Source organism: Pholcus phalangioides, unplaced genomic scaffold, assembly GCF_987345545.1.
Source record: "Pholcus phalangioides strain wild (caught in Gottingen) unplaced genomic scaffold, Ppha-v1.0 ptg000012l_1, whole genome shotgun sequence".
Taxonomy (NCBI): Eukaryota; Metazoa; Arthropoda; class Arachnida; order Araneae; family Pholcidae; genus Pholcus; species Pholcus phalangioides.
Window position 1 is genome coordinate 8,306,943 of NW_028301605.1, and position 19,341 is coordinate 8,326,283.

The 19,341-nt window shown below is 37.0% G+C and overlaps 1 long non-coding RNA gene across 3 annotated transcripts in view; it reads right to left on the reverse strand.

Annotated features, from left to right (window-relative positions):
• Window positions 1-19,341, reverse strand: part of LOC149079417 (uncharacterized) — a 70,097-nt gene that overhangs the window by 12,648 nt on the left and 38,108 nt on the right. The window contains exons 2-4 of one of the 3 annotated variants that reach the window (XR_016193670.1): window positions 17,314-17,510; window positions 12,898-12,980; window positions 9,552-9,619 (exon numbers count right to left, since the gene is read on the reverse strand). This is a non-coding gene — a long non-coding RNA (uncharacterized LOC149079417). Of the gene's footprint in view, window positions 1-9,551; window positions 9,620-12,897; window positions 12,981-14,030; window positions 14,253-17,313; window positions 17,511-19,341 lie in introns of those variants that run through there. The other 2 variants (XR_016193668.1, XR_016193669.1) reach the window with 2 other exon arrangements.

Here is a 19,341-nt window from a genome sequence, read left to right on the forward strand (position 1 = left end):
GCGTTGGGGGGAGATGGGGCAAAAAAGGTTGGAAAACTGTGCATTGGACCAGTGGTTCTTAACCTTATTTTGCCCACGGCCCCCTTTCAACATTTTTTCATTACTGTGGCCCCCCTTGTGACAATAATTTCCCCCCCCCCCCGTTAGAAAATAGTTGTTCAAATATTGTGCTTGTAAACATATATGTTTGAATTTATTTTTATTTTTTTAATTTATTAAAATAATGGTATGTAATAAAAAGTACAGTATACGTGATACAATACAGGGGAAGGAAGTTAAACAACTAAATCAAACACTAGCAGGCTCTGTCACCGAAGTGATTTTAGCATAGTTTCCCAAAGGACGTGGTTGTGTCGGGAAAAATTCCAGTCGGTGACAAGGCCAAATGAGTCTCTCCCCCCCCCCCAGCAGTCAAACACTCCCTCAGCGTGACATGAGACAGAAAATATAGCTAAACAGTGCGACACAGTGCTTGGTGTCCACAAGAACAGCTGTACGAAGCATTGATAGAGAGTATCTTGATACGGAGAATGTGATGCAAAAAAATATAAAATATATATACATATGTGCGGTATTAAAAAAATATATTAGTGCGGCATAATGCTTGGTGTCCACGAGAACAGCTGCATGAAACATTGATAGAGTATCTTGATGTGGAGAATGTGATGCAAAAAAAAGTATATATATATGCATACATATGTGCGGTATAGAAAAATATATTAAGCTATACAGTGCAGCACAATGTTTGGTGTCCACGAGAACAGCTGCACGAAATATTCATAGAGAGTATCTTGATGCGGAGAATGTGATGCAAAAAAATAAAAAATATTCATACATATGTGCGGTATTAAAAAAATATATTAGTGCGGCACAATGCTTGGTGTCCACGAGAACAGCTGCACGAAATATTCATAGAGTATCTTGATGCGGACAATGTGATGCAAAAAAATATAAAATATATATTATTTGTTCTTTACATATTATATTACATATTATTTGTTCTTTACATATTACATATTATTTGTTCTTTACATATTACATATTATTTGTTCTTTACATATTACATATTATTTGTTCTTTACATATTACATATTATTTGTTCTTTACATATTACATATTATTTGTTCTTTACATATTACATATTATTTGTTCTTTACATATTATTTGTTCTTTACATATTACATATTATTTGTTCTTTACATATTATTTGTTCTTTACATATTATTTGTTCTTTACATATTATTTGTTCTTTACATATTACATATTATTTGTTCTTTACATATTACATATTATTTGTTCTTTACATATTACATATTATTTGTTCTTTACATATTATATATTATTTGTTCTTTACATATTACATATTATTTGTTCTTCACATATTACATATTATTTGTTCTTTACATATTACATATTATTTGTTCTTTACATATTACATATTATTTGTTCTTTACATATTACATATTATTTGTTCTTCACTTTTATTATTTGTTCTATACATACGTGCAGTATTAAAAATATATTAAGCTGTACAATGCGGCACAATGCTTGGTGTCCACGAGAACAGCTGCACGAAATATTCATAGAGAGTATCTTGATGCGGAGAATATGATGCAAAAAAATATAAAATATATATACATATGTGCGGTATGAAAAAAATATATTAGTGCTGCACAATGCTTAGGTCCAACAAGTAAAGCTTTACGAAAACTTGATGCAAAGAATGTGATGCAAAAAAACCAAAATAAGCATACATATGTATTGTGTGAGACATAAAAAGAAAATATAGTTATATATAGACGGTGGGTAACAATGCTTGGTGGTCGAGAGACAGATATACGAAAAATTTATACATGTTGTCTTCTTAATGCAGAGAGTGTGGTGCAAAAAAAAGTAGTGCCACACAAAAACAGCAGTTGAAAAAAATTGTGCATTTTGCAATGTGCGACATGAAATGTAACATGCAGGAAAGTAGGGTGGCACCAAGCTGGGAGCTTCGAGAAACAGCTATGCAGGAAAGTAGGGTGGCACCAAGCTGGGAGCTTCGAGAAACAGCTATACAGAAAGTTGATCCAAAATGTCACGTTGCAGAGAATGATCACATATTTGCAGTGGGTAGGAAAAGGCGAGAAAAAAAAGCAGCACAAAATTGATGCTAAAATGTCATGTTGCGGAAATTATGATACACAAAGTATTGATGCAATAATGACATGGTACAGTAAAATGTGAAGTATAAAAATGGGGATAAAAAAATGAGACATGGGAAAATATATGCGGCTTGATGAGAAACACCGTATAGGCAGATAAAGGTGTACGGTACAGGGGCTTCAAAGGATATTGCAATACAGTAAAAAATGCAATAAGTGATTTTTAGTGCTTGATGACCAGAAACAAGTTTCTTTATACCTGGTTCTATCGATGTGAGGGATAAAAGTAAATCACCTCTGTCCGTTATGTTGAGGCGATTTCTTGCTTTGCTGAGCAAATTGTTCACACGACTAAAACCTGATTTCTACTAGGTAAGAAGTCGGAAATGCCATGAAAAATAACTTCACTTTATCCCAAAGCTGTGGGAAGTTTTTAGACGCAGCACTCCAAAAATTGTGTTTATCCTTTTCGAAAGATAATTTTTCTGCCATGCTGCTTTGTAAGTCAATCAGCGCTTCTTGTAGTGAAATATCAGCATCTTCGACATCCACAATAAATGGATTAACCACCCAGGAAGGAATTTTCATTTCGAGCAGATCATGGAAACGAATTTCCATGTCACTATGGAGCTGCTTTAGATGGCCCACGTACACATCGTACAATTACATCATCGTCTTTCAGTTCATTGCTGATTACTGCCACGAAAGGAAACTGGGCGAACTCTCGCCGTCCAACATTGGCAGCATACAGCTTCACTTTTTTTAGAAAACCAGTGATGATTTCTTTGCTCGAAAAAATGTCACAGTGGCTACCCTGTAACATTTTATTCAAGGAATTGAGCTTTTCGAAGACATCACTTAGGTAGAATATGCCACACTTATTTGCGATCAATGTCTTCGAAGAATGTAACAATTGATTGCCAGACGGTTACAAAACGGGAAAGGCAGTTACCCTTGGACAGCCAACGTATTTCAGTGTGCATCAACAAACGTGTGAAGTCCTCACCATTGTCTTCGCATAGCTGTCAAAACAGGCGGTCTTGAAGAGAGCTTGATTAAATACAGTTGATTGCTTTTATTACAATCTGAAGTGACTCGTGCAAACAACCTGCCAGTTTTTTTGAAACCAAGTGTTGTCTGTGAACTATGCAGAGCATGCAAAACACTTCTGGTACAACACTTTTCAAATATGCAATGAATCCTCTGTATCTTCCCATCATAGCAGCGGCCCCATCTGTAGCACAGGCTAAAATGTTCTGAAGAGGGATATCTTTTTCTTTGAAATATGCTTTAACCTCTTCAAAAAATTTTTCTCCTTTGGTATCTGTTTTAAGTTTGCATGCAAATAGCATTTCTTCTTTCAATTTGTTGTGATGCAAATATCTAACATAGGCCATCAGTATTGCAGTGTTATCTGGTAATGTAGATTCATCAATTTGCAGAGCGAATTTCATGGTTTTCAACTGCGAGATGAATTGGTTTTCTACATCTTCTGCCATTTCATCAATTCATTTCGACACTGTTGAATTGCTCAAAGGGATGGATTCAATAACTTCATGAGCATTTTGGTTCGTGACAGTTTTGATTACCACCGACACTGCTGGCAAAATCAGTGATTCCCCAACAGTGTGAGGTTTGTTTTCCTTGGCTATCAGTTTTGATACCTCGTAAGAGGCTATCAAACCTTTTTCATTTACAATTGATTTCAGAGAAAACATTGTTCTTACTGTCGACCTGGTTTCAAATTTATCCCTCAATGCTTGAAAATACTGTACTGGTTTATCCTTCTTGTCTTTATGAGACGATTCCAAATGCTTTAGCAACTTACACTGACACATGCTTTCATTGGAAAGTATGTTCATGCATAACAAACACATAGGCAATGTTTTCTCTTGTGGTGATGGAATGAATCTGTAGCCAAGATACTTGACTGAGTATTGTCGACATTTTTTTTCTGCTGAGGAAGCCATGGGTAATCTAAAAACAAAATTATTCACTCAATATAAACTAATTTTTAAATTGTCTGAAACCACAAAATGAAACAATGAATTTCATTTTGAAAACAGAAATCAGTGAAGCCAAGAAACCTTCCTCTCAGCTAATTTTCGGTAATTTGTAATACAAATACAACGCCACAACAGGCAAAATGCCCAATGAGGTGGCTGAGAAAAAGATGCCCATAAAAATATGGATGCCATATATTTCAAAAATACAGCAACCCAATTAAAAATGCAATTAACAAAAATTGTAAACAATATATACACATGATAAAATATTATACAATGCCCATAAAGAATACTTATGGTTGTCTTATTCTAAGTATGGATAGCTTCTCGATTTACCCCTACATGTTTATCGTATTTCTTTTTAAACGTGTCAATTGTGTTATAATTTACTACCTCTGGGGGTAAGCTATTCCATTTATTAGCAACCCTATTAGAGAAAAATTCCCTGCGACACCATAGCCTTGCATTGTCCCTCACCAATCGATACTGGTGTCCCCTTGTAAAAGCAGTCGATTGGCGGTGTACTAAAAGTTCATAGTCCATCCTATCCATCCCATTGAAAATTTTGAACACTTCGATCATATCTCCTCAACACCTGCGTTCATCCAATGTAAACATATTCAAAAAATGAATTCTCTCTTCATAACTCAAGCCCAGTGTGCCAATAAAAACATGCCTAGCTCTTCTCTGCACCCCTTCAACCAAGTCTATGTTCCTCTGTAGGTATGGTCTCCAAAACCTTACAGCATACTCCAGTCCAGGACGAACTAAGCCTCGAAAAAGCAGAAGAATGACTTTAGGAGAACGCGAAGAGACCTTTTTGAAAATGAGACTGAGCATTCTATTTGCTTTTTTCACCACCGCTGAACAATGTTCAGAAAACCTAAGCCGCTCGTCAATGAGAATTCACAAATCGGTGACCCTAGTTGCATCCGGGATAGTGACACCATTCAACTCGTAAGAGAACTGTGGGTTGTTCGAACCAAAATGAGCGACCATGCACTTATCAACGCTAAACGTCACACTCCATTCATTTGCCCACGCTGCAATCCTGTTTAGATTGGTATGGAGAGACTCTTTATCACTTTGATTCCCGATTACCCCCATTAGCTTCACATCATCTGTGAATTTGCTAGTAATCCCATCGATACCCTGATCGTATTTAACGATTAAAAGTGAAAAAAATATGGGGCCAAGGACACTTCCTTGGGGAACTTCACTTCTGACGCCTGTCCAACCAGAGAATTCCCCGTTCACCACAACTCATTGCGACCTATCTCTTAACCACGATTCTATCCATTTCAGCAAGTTGTTCCAAATTCCAATCTCGTGTAAACGCTTCAAGAGTTTACAATGTTGGACATGATCGAACACCTTCTGGAAATCAAGGTAAACAACATCTACATTTTTGCCCTTACCCAAAGCCTTCATCACGTGATCATAGAAGCAAAGGAGGTTAGTTACACATGACTTCCCCTTCCTGAACCCATGTTGATTATCCGACAATACACTATTCTCGTTTATCCACTTATCGTAACATTTGTCGACTCTTTCGAAAAACTTTCAACCCATCACCATTTTTGATCCGTTTATTTTAGAAACATGGGAAAAAATTCCTGTTTAATTTTGTGCGTATCAAAAACAAGAAACAGTTGTTTTGTAACAAAAAAAAATTTGAAAACTGCAATTCCTTAATTAAATAATCACTAAATAATTTCATTTTGACGTGTGAAAATTATTGGACCTAATTTTTAGTTTAGTTGATAGATTATGGAAGGGAAACACTTTCTTTCTTCTAGTTTAAGTTGATTGCCGCTAGTTATCGAAGTAGAGCAGGGGACTTCAACCTTTTAGACATAGCGAGTCAAATCGAAACTTCCTACGAAGCCTGCGGACCACCTACTCATATAATTTAATGTTATCTGAACAGAAGGTGCCAATTGGGTCCCGAGTCAAACAGGGACAAAAATAATTGAAGACTTTTCATTTATTCTAAAATTATTTATTTTATTAATTAATTCTTATTAATTATTCTGAAAAGTCTTTCTGAAAAGTCTACTGTTTCAACTAATTTATTTTGAGACTAATTTCAAGTGTGTTGAAATTACTTTAAATGATTATGTAATTATTTATTTCAGTAATTCTAAAATTATTTTCCTTCTCAATATTTCTTGAAATTATTTTTTTCAAGAATTACCCAATTATTCTTTTATTGATCGTGAAATAATTTCTATCAGAAATTACGAAATTATTTCTCTCATTGATGTACAAGTTATTTTTTTTCACACATTCTGAAATTATTTGTTTCATCAATTCTAAAATTATTTGTTTTATCAATTCTGAAATCATTTGTTTCATCAATTCTAAAATTATTTCTTTCATTTATTCTAGAATTATTTCTATAATCGATTCCGAAATAATTTCTTTCATTAATTCTGGAATTAATCGTTAAATGACCGGCGGGCAAAAAGCTCCGAGAGACAAATGTGTACCGCAAGTCATGCGTTGAAGACCCCTGTAGTAGAGATTCATCATTAATGTCAGAGTTAATTATACTGAAATGCGTTGTCATATCTCTGCATTATTCTTATAATGCAGTGGGACCAAACGTAGGTCCCAAGGGGAAGGATCGCCTCCCCCGCCCAATTGCCGAATAATATGAGTATTATTGTTTTGTCCTGTATTTTACAGGACAGTCCAACAGACCTACATAATAAATCTCCTCTGACACAACTCCCTGGATTCCCACGATGTATAAACAAATGCGCACTGTGTCACTTGCGATCATAGGGACTTCGGGCATTTGTGCAAAAGGTATCTCCCATCTAGTTGCCCTTTTATCTCTTTTCCTTCCCGTCCCTTTCTTCTCTATCATAACTAACAAAGGGACTGTATCCACACGATATTGTTCAACTTAAATCTTCTTTCATGCATGTTGTCAGGAGCAATTAACAGTAGCTTCTAAAATACTTATTCTTGATTTGGTTGAAACAATAATTTATTGTTTAATAAAAATACCAAAACAAAATTAAAAATGTATTTATAAATTGTTAATCATAATAATTAATTAATATTATGTATTATAAATTAAAATATAACGCACTTGAAGAAAAAAATTAACTGCCTAAAATTACCTGAAGAGCTACAAAATTTCTGAATGAGAGTGATTTTTTAAGAAGTTTAGATTGATGTGCGATATACTTGAAGCTCCTTCTGGGCAAAAACTAAGATGCGTGATGAGCAAAGAAAAAAAACGTGTCAAGAAGGTAGAGTGTATTCACTCTTCACCTGTGAAAAAATCAGAGTTGAATGACAAAACTTTTATTTGGGGGGTTTTTGGTCGAGATTTTTGAAAAACTGACCACTATGCGACGCACAACTTCAATTACAGTATTTGACATTTTCACTTCGACTTGAACTCTAAATGTTTGAAATCTATGGAAATTATTCCTATGTATAAAATCCGAGTAATTTTTGCGGAATTTTTGACCTCAAAAGCCATAAACTTTAAATTGACAGATACGAAGAGATACATTGAGCCAGCTACAGAAATTTTAATGTATATATACACTTAGGTCAGAATTCATTGCATTTTCTGAGAAATCAGCAGACACAGTGAGTCTCAAACAAATGGATTTGAATTAGGTATTTAAAATGTGGCCATATGCCCTTTAGGATTTTTTTTCTTCTAATGTCCACAACATTATTCCTGCAGAGTAGGAAAGTGCATTGAAATTATTTGGAATGATACAAGGCTGTTAATAGGAAACGGTATCGGTAATAGGATAGTATCGAACAGCATATGTATAATATCAGTTCTTCCTTTTAGAAAACCATTAAAGAGCTGCTGGTGTTAATCTTAGAGGAGGTCTCAATATATTGTATCAGCATTATAGAAACCAATCAGCAAAACAAACAAAAATAAGACCGAACGACGACCGAAATAGACGAAAATAAGATATTAATTTTTAAATATTAAATGTGCTTCAAATTATGTTTTCTCTTTTTCCTTTTAAATCCTGACAGGAATAGCATAAGAATTCTTGGGATTAAAGAAACAGTAATATTATGCCACTTAAGAGTTTCTTAGGTAAGTTATGCAGTAATATAGTTTTAAAAAATTGAATTTCGTGGGTACTTTTCCCCGTTTATGGGTTTTTATATTACAAAATTTCACACCTAATCAAAGAAATTATTTTTTTTTTTATATTTTCATTGAGATATATCATATGAGGCGAGGAGGGGGGGGGTAACTTTCAGAGAAGTTTCAGGTGTGTGATTTTCGCATTTTTGTGCAGCCAACTGTTTTATGGCCTCAAGTACTAAATTTAATCTTTAACTACTCAAATTCTTACAGTAGGCGTTGAACTATCCTGCCATCCAATCACGGGTCCAAATTATTATTTTTATTTGTTTGAATTGTATTTATGACTCTGCCTTATGGACCATATTGGCTAGCCTAGGTACGTGGCTGGGTATGGGGGGGGGGGGGTTGACAAATATCCCTTAAAGACAGGTGACACCATTCCTCCTCCTTTTATTTTTATTATTACTTTAATGGGAATTCGATTTCCCTGGCTTTCATAGTATACTGCTTTTCGGCAGTGGCAATGCACATAAAAAAAACCACGCATATAGCAATCATTCTTTATTCGATTTTCTGACTCCAACAGACCAACCAGTGTCCAGCTGGGAAGAGTTTGTTCTATGCTAGATGGCTATCTGTCCGTATTTGCTTGGGAAGGATGTTCCATATCCCCTCACATTGACGAACTAATATTTTTTTAACCCCTCTTCTTCCAGGATTACATTTACTACACAATCACCATAGCCAGCACCCAAAAGAATATCAATGAATGGTAAAAAAAAATCGTTGTCTGCTTTCTAAATGGCAGCTTCTTTGTATGAAAAGTCTCCGGACAATTTCCTGTCTTTACAATTATTCCAGGGGGTTCTGTAATTCCATTTTATCAAACCATCTCATGAGCAAAGGCCTCTGAAGGAAAGCCTCCTAAAAAGAAAGACTAAACTTTTCGCCCGAAGCTATTTCTATGGACGTTGTGTCTTGGCGCATTGTCAGCCTCCACAACGTATGTCGTAAAACCACCCAGATACATGCAAAACTTTTTCTTTCCCCCCCCCCTTTTCACCTCATGTTAATGTTACTTTAACAAGGAAAGTAATGGGAAAAATATTCTACATATTTTTTTTGTTGGAAATGAAATGTTTTTAGACACACATTTTCCCCATTTCTTCGTGGCCCCCCTATAAGCAGCCGTGGCTCCCCTTTTGCGAGATTTTCATCCGTGGCCCCCCTGGAAAATCCTGTGGCCCCCGATTGAGAACCACTGCACTAGACAAACATTTTTGGATCTAAAAAAAAAAAAAAAAATTTCACCTGTGATTTTCGTTGGATCAGAGCAAATCTTTCAAACCTCTTCATCAGAATTGCTGAATGCTTCCGCACTAAAAATGAAGAAAAAACTACTTAAAATAGCTAAAAAAAGTGTTCATTTTGAATTTAGTATTCAGAAACGAATCACAATACTTACTGCGAAAAATAAATTACACCGAAATCAGAGCGAAAAAATAATTTCACATACAGAAGAAATCGAAGATTAAGAAATAGAACAAAAAAAAAAAAACAATCTCAACAGATAAAATTAAAACTAAACTCACTTTATAATGAACTCTGTTATGGAAGAAAGAATTTCTTGATACTTTATACCAACTTTTATTACAGTTATTCTAAGAGGAGAGATATGGGAGGGGCAGGTATAAATTTGAGAGAATGAGAACTTCAGGCTGTGTGTCCAACAATGTCTGGAATAGTGTAGTCAAACCATTGTCTCTGGGCCTCAGGAAGCGCAAGCATTTTTATGGCTCTCACTTCAAAGGCCATAATGAAGGAATAATGCCGGAACGGAAGAATGAATCTAGCCAACAAGGAACTTTGACATTTTGAAAGGGATAGCAGAAAAAATGATACAGTGAACAGAAAACAGATTTTCCTACAGCTAAACAAACTGAATACTGAATTAAGCGGGAATCCCACTAGTTAAGTGTATAGGGGGAATTTGACCTGTTTTGCCATACGAAAGTGGTGTTAGACGAGCTAAAGTGGATCTTGAAACACCCCACAAACCCTGTGCTATCTCAAACTGTTCAGTTATAATCGATTATAAAAAATTATAGGGGGAAAAAAATGCATCAAGTCTGAAAAAACACGGATTTGTGAAATTTCTGAAAGATCACCACACAAACTAACTACATACCTAGAAATAGCAGAAAAAAGTCCTATTAAGTCTACTGGCGTATGCAAGGGGGTTAACCCCCCGCCCCCTTGAGCCAAGATTATAGTGTTATTTTGCAGCAAAAAACTTAACCACCAACCCCCCCTCCAGAAGGAAAAAACTCTGAAACCTCCCTTAAGAAAATTTTGTGTATGCCTATGATTAAGTCATACCAATTTCATCGATATATCTGGATTTAATGGCGAGCTACCAGCACGGAAAGATCGGCAAAGTTCAAAATAGAATTATTGCTGAAATTCTTCATCACAGATTACGCAAATACCCTACTACTGGCTACAATCAATCAAATTTACCAAAAACTTGTCCATTTCACCAGCTTCCGAAAGAAATTAGAATAAACCATATCAGTAATCTACACTGGTGAAATAAATTAAGAGAATTTGCATATTTTGTCGAATTCCATGAAAAGAACTGAACTGAATGTAAAACCACTGCTTCTAGACAAAAATGCAAATCTTGTACGTCAAATACGTAAGCGTACACGTGTGTGTAGGCGGAGCCAGTAGGGAAACAGGCTTTATAAGCGCGCGTAAGTAAAGACGCATTTCGTTCGCTAGCACACCTCGGCGAATTTCTTGGTGTTATTTTGCAGCAATTGGTTAATTTCAAATTGTAACAGTAAAAATGAGTAACCACCAACGTTTAGATGACGGAATCAGGTGGCGAATTGTGGGGAGGCTAGAAGCAGGCCAATCTCAAGTCCAGATTTGTAGAGAGTTCAATTTAACGCCCAACGTCGTGTGTAACTTATGGAAACAGTTCCAGGATACCGGGATCCATCAAGAGAAAGCCTGGGCAAGGTCATCCAAGAGCCACGACGGCCAGAGAAGATCACCATTTGTCGATTATAATGAGGTGTAACAGGAGTGCTACAGCTTCTCAGCTCTCTCATGACTTGTATGCAGCCACAGGAACCTGTGTATCAAGGGTGACTGTTTACAAAAGACTTCATGAGAGAGGGTTGTTTGCGTCCCGCTCACTTCTACGGACAGGAGAATTCGTTTATCATGGTGCAGAGAGCATAGAGATTGGAGTATGGATCAATGGGCGACCGTTCTCTTCACTGATGAGTCCTGGTTCAGCCTAAGCACCGATTCTCGCCGTACGTTCATATGGAGAGAACCAGGGACCCGCTACCTACCCTCTAATGTCCGCGAAATCGACCGTTATGGCGGAGGAGGTTTAATGGTCTGGGCAGGCATCATGTTGGACGGTCGCACACCTCTCCATGTGTTTGAAAGAGGCACTGTGACTGGTGTGAAGTATAGGGATGAGGTCTTGGAGCCCTATGTTCGCCTTTTCAGGGGTGCAGTTGGCCCTGAGTTCATTTTAATGGACGATAATGCGAGGCCACATAGAGCTCTTCTGCTCGACGATTTTCTAAAGAGTGAGGATATTTGCCAGATCTCCAGACCTTAACCCTATAGAGCATGTCTGGGACTCTCTGGGGAGGCCAATTGCTACTCGCAACCCCCCTCCAGGAACCATCCAGGGAATGAAAACAGCGTTGCTGAACGAGTGGGACCAATTGCCACAGGAAATGATAAACTGCCTTATTTCAAGTATGAAATCACGCTGCGAAACCTTTGTATATCTGTAAGAGGGGACCATACCCCCTATTAACCCTTTTTTTTTGTTTATTCTGCAACCGCTGTTTCATACCTTCCAACTCCAACGAGTGTTACGCATGATCATGTGTGTATATTAAAATTATTGAATGGTTATTTTTATTTTGTATTGTATCAATGTATGTACATATCAAATTTCATTAAAATCGGTACAGTAGTTCTAGAGATAATTGACCAAGTCTGCAAATTCTCTTAATTTCTCACACCAGTGTAGTACAGGAGAAATTTAGTAGCTTGTTTGCAATTCCTCACTGAAATCTGCATTCGTCAAAGTGATTTTAGTAAGTTTTGGCGACAATTCTATTTTTTCTTGTCCAATCTCTCAGCCCTTGAGTCTCGCCATTAAATACAGGTATCCTGTCAACAGAGGTAATGTCACCTTATAGGATTTTTCTGCAAAATCGAATTTTCACAATACCTGTAACCACCAATTCCGAATTTTCATTGAATATATACTTTGGCAAATGCTGATTTTAGTGATGTATTTGCGGACAAAGGACTGAATTTCTTCTCAACCAGAACACTGGTAGGATTTATTGTAAGCTCTTTTAAAAGCTGGCACAATGGAAAAGTTTAAGGACAAAACCTTATAGAATTTCCCCCCCCCCCAAAATTCGGGTTTCAGACTTGGTGCCTTTTTCTTTCTATATAAATTCATCATAACTGAAAAACAGTTTGAGGTAGGACAAGATTGGTAGGGTGTTTCATGATCAACTTGGGTTCGTCTATCACCCCATTTCATTTGGAATAGGTTCGAATCACCCTGTATAAGATGAAACTTCTATAGAAAAAAATGGCTCACATAGTGATTTTTCTATTACGGTCCACCTTTGCGTCCTTCAAAGGGTGCCTGATGCTGCACGTTTTTTCTTCTGTGTAAACCAGCTGAAAATTCATAAAAAATTATAATTAATTTCCACCCATAATCTCTTCAAACCTAAGCGTAATTTATTTAAAAAAAATTGATTGATTTGTGTTTATTGTCGATCAAAATGTCTCGTAAAAGATTTTTTCAAAAAATAAAAAGTGTGTCATCCGGATAACACGTCACTCTGCTTACCGGGTCACTTTTTGGAAGTCCCAATTATCCTCAGGCAGGAATTGGCACAGCTATGTCTTACTCCGCTTAACCAGTCACTCCGCTTGCTAAGTCATATTTTTGCGCTCCCAAGAGTGACTCATTAACGAGGTTTGACTGTATATATAAACCTAACATTTATAGTGTCTTCTAAAAAAGAAAGCATGCATAATTTTTTTTCCCTTCAAGAGTCCTCTTGAAATTTTTTTTTCTCAAAGCGATATGCGTATTTCTTTTCTACCAACTCTGTGACTGACTAAAGTGGCCGTTATTCGGAGGTTACCTGTAATGTTAAGTCTATGGGAAGCTTTCTGTTCCAACAAAATGTGGCCGTTGTTCGGAGGTGACCATTAAACAGAGGTTTCACTCTATAATATTTCGACTAGAGCCAGGTTTTCTTAGGAGCAGGTTTCCTGTGCCGCGCGCAACGTGATTCGCCCAGCGCGACACGCCGTCCACCCACCGATAAGAATAGTAGTATGACTGTTTTCCTACAGAGCGCACGCCTGACGACAGCGCTTTACGTCGGGCGTGATTGGCCGACTGCTTCTGGAGGAGTCAAATGCGTCGTGCGCCGCGGTTTTGCCGATATTCTCTTCACTCTTGTGTTTTATTTCCCGTCCCTTCAAACCGGAGCATGCAGACGACGGAGTAGCTGTTGCCGAAGGCATATACTTTATATAGCAGCCCTGATTTGATGCGCCTCGCTAGGAAAACACAAACGCGTAGCGTGGTTATGTAACACGTTTCTCTCGGCGCGAAATAGTCTAATTCGGTTCACGCTGCGCGACAAACCTATTCCTAGGAAAACCCGGCTTAAATTAACAATAATGATGATTTGTCACGATGTTACATACCGAATCAATGTTGATGGTGTGGTTACTTTATCCTTGAAACAAGTAAAAGCGATGGGCGAGACATAGCGCTGAAAAATTTTCAAGCCGACCACCATACAATGCAATAATAATTATACAGGGCTCTCGGCTACTAGGACCAAAGCGCTTGCAGAGACCAAAAGCGCAGCGCTTTGACTAGGACCATAAAGCCGACCACCATTGTTTTTTTTTACATTTGCTGTCTGGCCGGCCGTGACTGCCAGAATCACAGTTGCCAGATCCTCAAAAAATTTCCAGCCCAGAATCATCTTCAAAAGTAGCCAAAAAAATAAAAAATACAGTAGCGCAAAATATTTTAACATGTGCTGCCATATATGAGCTGACCATATTTTCTCGAGAGAAATACAGGAAATTAGGATTCCAAGTACGGGAAAATACGATACATTCCCAATTATCGCCAAGAACAACGCCAAAAGTGCACAAAGTTGCTAAATTAGGTGAAATTACGGAAAAATCGAAATGGCGAGAAACGAAGCGTTTCTGCAAATTGCAGTGGATTGAAATGAATTCCACGAAATAAAACGTTCAATAAGACAAATGCGGGAGATTAATGTTCTTATTTATAGTTGTAATTATCATAATATAATTTATGAGATAAAAAATAATTTCAATCGTTGTCTTCAATAAAGAATGAAAGAATGAAAATCCAAGTAGGCGTCATGTAAAAAACGGGAAAAACTGGGGCACTATTGCAAAAAAGTCGGGGCGGCCAAAAAAAGAAAGAAAAGCGGAAAATACGGGACGTATGGTCATATGTAAAAATTAAGAATACAACTACGCAGGATGTCCTGTAAGTGCTATCACGGCCTTTATTTCATCAACCTCTACAACGGACGGCTTTATTTCATCAACCGTCCGTTGTAGAGGTACGATTCCAGTTTAAAAAAAGCTCAAAGGTGTTCAAAAACTACCCTGTACCAATTTTCAGAGTGAAAATACAGTATGTAACAAAATAATAAAGCTAAATTATTATACAGTCTAATGTGCTCCAACTTCCTATAAGAAAGTTGCTGACCTGCATCTCCCGAAGCCAAAAAAAAAAAACTTCCATGTTTCTAAGTTCAATATTCGCTAAGATATTCTAATTCAAAAATCTAAGAAAAGCTGTGAGAGGGCATCATAAAATAAGGAAAGATGCATTATATTTGCATCTTTATTATTATTTTTATCTTATCATTTTTTTATCTTATCTTTATTATTTTTATTATCTCCGTTATTTTTTGCTGTTCTTTCATAACTTTCTTCTGATTTTTGAATTCAAATATCTTAACGAATATTGCGCTTGGGAGCATTGGATTGATTTGTTGTGTTGGCCTTAGAAGAGACAGGGCAACCACTTTAGTTAGAGGACAAGGGAACCGTATAAAAACGTCATGTTGATTTTTTTTATTTTGTGACACGCAATATTTTCACTCTCAAAACTGGGTACAGTGGGGTGACCATACGTCCCGTATTTTCCGGAACAGTCCCGCTTTTCTTTCTTTTTCTGGCTGTCCTGACTTTTTGGCAAAAGCGTCCCGGTTTATCCCGTTTTTTACATGACACCTACTTGGATTTTTATTCTTTATTGAAGTCAAATGTTGAAGTTATTTTTCAACTCATAAATTATATTATGATAATTACAACTATAAATAAGTGCGTTAATCTCCCACATTTGTCTTGTTGAACGTTTTTATTTCTTTTAATCCATTGCAATTTGCAGTAACGCTTAGTTTCCCGCCATTGCAATTTTTTCACATTTTAGGAATATTTGGCAATTTTGTGCACTTTTGGCATTGTTCTTGGCGATAATTGGCAATGTCCCGTATTTTCCCGTACTTTCAATGACAATTTCTCGTATTTCTCTCGAGGAAATATAGTCAGTGGGTACAGTAGGGTACAGGGTAATTTTTGAGTGCCTTTTGAGCATTTTTTAATTTCGAATCATACTTCTACGAAAGACGGTTGGTGAGATAAATGCCACATTAGCACCACTGAGCTATAAAGTAAACTTTACTTTACTTATAGCTCAGTGATTAGCACTTACGGGACACACTGCATACTATAAGTATATATGTGCAGATATACAGAAAACTGTTGTGTGAAGATGCCTTTTTTTTGGAAAGATGTTTTTTTTTAGAAAGAAAAACTCATCTGTGCTTCTACCGAGAATCGAATCCGGTCCCTTCGTTTGCCGCACATGTGCTCTCAATGTGCCGCTATTAGCTGGTCGTGTCAGACTGTCCATTACACGGTTCCGTTCAGCTTGTATACGCTCCAAGGAAGAAATTTTCCATCTCCATAGTGTTGAAAGCACTCGTCCGGCAAATCAGAGGCTCGGGTTCGACTCCCGGTAGAAGTAGAGATGAATTTTTCTTTCCTAAAAGAATCAACATTTCTCCAATAATAATAATAATAATAAGCGTCTTCATACAACATCCAGTTTTCTGTATGTCTGTGCACAGTATATAAGGAGACACATTCTGACTTCTTACCGACTGATTCATCGTCGCCGAGCCAAAACCACTAAAGTCATGAATATGAAATTTGGGCAGTAGTTTCATTTATGACGTAAAGACTCACTAAGAAGAGAAACCCCTAAGCGGTGTCATAACGGGGTTCAAAGGTTACATTTTGAGAAATCACGTCGAGCCGAAACCACTGAAGCTATAAATATGAAATTTGGCGAGTATTTTCATTTTGCAATGTAGAGACTAACTACGTAGGGATTTTTCTAAATTCAATCCCCTAAAAGGGAGGGTTTCAAAGGTTTTATGGAGCTGAAGCTATAAATATAAAATTTGGTCACTAGTTTTATTTTATGATGTAAAGAAAGGCGGACTTTCAAATTTCAAGCTCTAGAGGTGTCACAGGCAGTTCAAAGTTTATATGGGACAATCACGGCCGAGTGGAAACCGCTGAAGCAATAAATATGAAATTTGGCCAGTATTATGTTTTAAGAAGAGATTTCTGAAAATTCACCCCCAAGGGAGTCATGTTGTGTTCAAATGTTATATGGGGGAATCATCGATGAGCAATTTTCAGATTACCAAATCCACGCGAGCGAAGCCGCGGGGAAGAGCTAGGCTTGCATAGTGAACAGCGGCATTATGTCATCCTCATACAGTCAAATCTCGATAACATCGCCTGCAGCGACAGGCGAAATACTTCGAGTTATCGTTAGCTCAACTTACCGGAAATTTCAACTGCTTTTATTTATTTTTTTCGAGGAATACGACGCAGTACTTACCCGCATTACGCTCACCTATTGTATAGTAAATTTAGTTTTCTTTGCCGCTGAGGTGGTCGAGTGGTCATAGTGACGGACCCTCATCACGAGTTCAAACCCCACCAGCGCCACAGTGGTGGTTGGCCGAAGTTGGTTTTCTGTAATTCCCAAATTCAAGGCGTAAATGCGAGCCGATCTCCTGTTAAAAAGTCTGGCCACAGAGAGCAACAGGCCTGCAAACGGTACAAATATTCTGTCATTACGCATTCACTTCTGAAATATAAATGGCAGCGCTGAAAAATCAAACACAACACTAGATACGCACTCAAACTGTCACGTACACGCACTTACACTTCCGGCACAACTCACTAAGTAGTAAATTGCCCATGGCGATAGACCTGAGTTGTGCTCGGTTTGAAAGAAAGAAAAAGAAAATTAAATTCAGTTTGAAAGGAACTAAGCATACATACTTTTATTATACAACTGGAAATTATTATTTGGCCGTAAAATAGAGGTGACCGAATCTGAGGGGGTGTCCGTTAAGAGGGGTTTTACTGTATATGATTTATATAGGGTTGAATACAGTAAAATCCCTCTTAACTCACACCCCTCAGATGCTATCACCCCTCTTTTATGACCAAATAATAATTTCCCCCATGCATAATAAAAGTATGCATTCCAAACCCCCTGATTAACGGCCACCTCTCTTTTGCGGACGAATTTTTTTGTTCGTCGTTGTCCACAAAAGAGAGGTTTTACTGTAGTATAAAAAATGTCATTTATTGATTAGATGATATTTTTTCGGCTTGAAATATACTGAGAAATTATTTTCTGGATGTTATGCCGAAACTAATATTTGGAAAGAAAAATGATTTGTCTCCTCCGTGTCCCCTTGCATACCGGGCAAGGGCGCTAACCAATACACCAGAGACACACTTTTCAATTCCTTATAACACGTATTAGTAGCGTGAAGCGCTGAGTGGAGCCATAGCAGCCTCCCTTAACTACAGCAATTTTAGCCGCAGTTGGCGTTTTATGCGAGGGGACCCGGGTTCTATTCCCGAAGGAGACAAATCACTTTTCTTACCAAATATCAGTTTTGGCATAACTGCCAAAACTGAATTTGAACAGAATTTGAACAGAAAATTCAATTTCTCAATGTCATTTATTGTTTGCCAACTTGCTTTTCTATTATTGTTGAGGAATGCACAGCAATATGTTTCCTACACGCATGGTATTTCTTTCCAAAATGCGAGGGTTAAAAATCGTTGTAGCATTGATTTGTCAAGAAATAGCAGGCATGTGTACCTTTGAGCCATTCTGCTGGTAATTATAAGAAATTCATAAACGGCTCATAAGTACCAAATCGAATGGGTGTGAGAGTCGCTTAGAATCATCAATGCCGGAACGAGCTCAAAATATGAAATGCTTTTATTTGAAAATTTATGGAACTCATGTTGGGTGGTTCAGAGCAACACGGCCAAATAAAGTTGATTCGCGATAACTCGAATATCTATGTAAGTCGAAGTTTTCACTCAACCTCAGATTTTTTTCAGTATTTCAGTGATAAAATTTTCTCCCAACTTGAAGATTTCTTGCTTTAAGTCGAAGTTTTCGGAAATGAAAGAAATTAAAACAAATAGCATTTAGAAATAGAATTTAACATTTAGCAACAGAATTTAGCATTTAGCAATTGAATTCAGCGTTTAGCAATTGAATGCAGCATTTAGCAATTGAATTCAGCATTTAGCAATTGAATTCAGCATTTAGCAATTGAATGCCTCATTTAGCAATTGAATGCAGCGTTTAGCAGTAGCATTCAGCATTTAGTAACAGAATTCAACATTTAGCAATGGAATTCAGGATTTAACAACAGAGTTTAGCAGATTCATTTAACGGTTTTATTTGTCTGCTTGCAAAAAGTGAATGATTATCTCACGAAAGAAGGACAGAGAAGAGCGAGACAGAGAGAGAGAGAGAGAGAGAGAGAGAGGGAGTCAAAAATCACGGCATTTTTCGAGAGAAAATTATCTTGTGTGTACACACATTTTTTTTATTTATAAT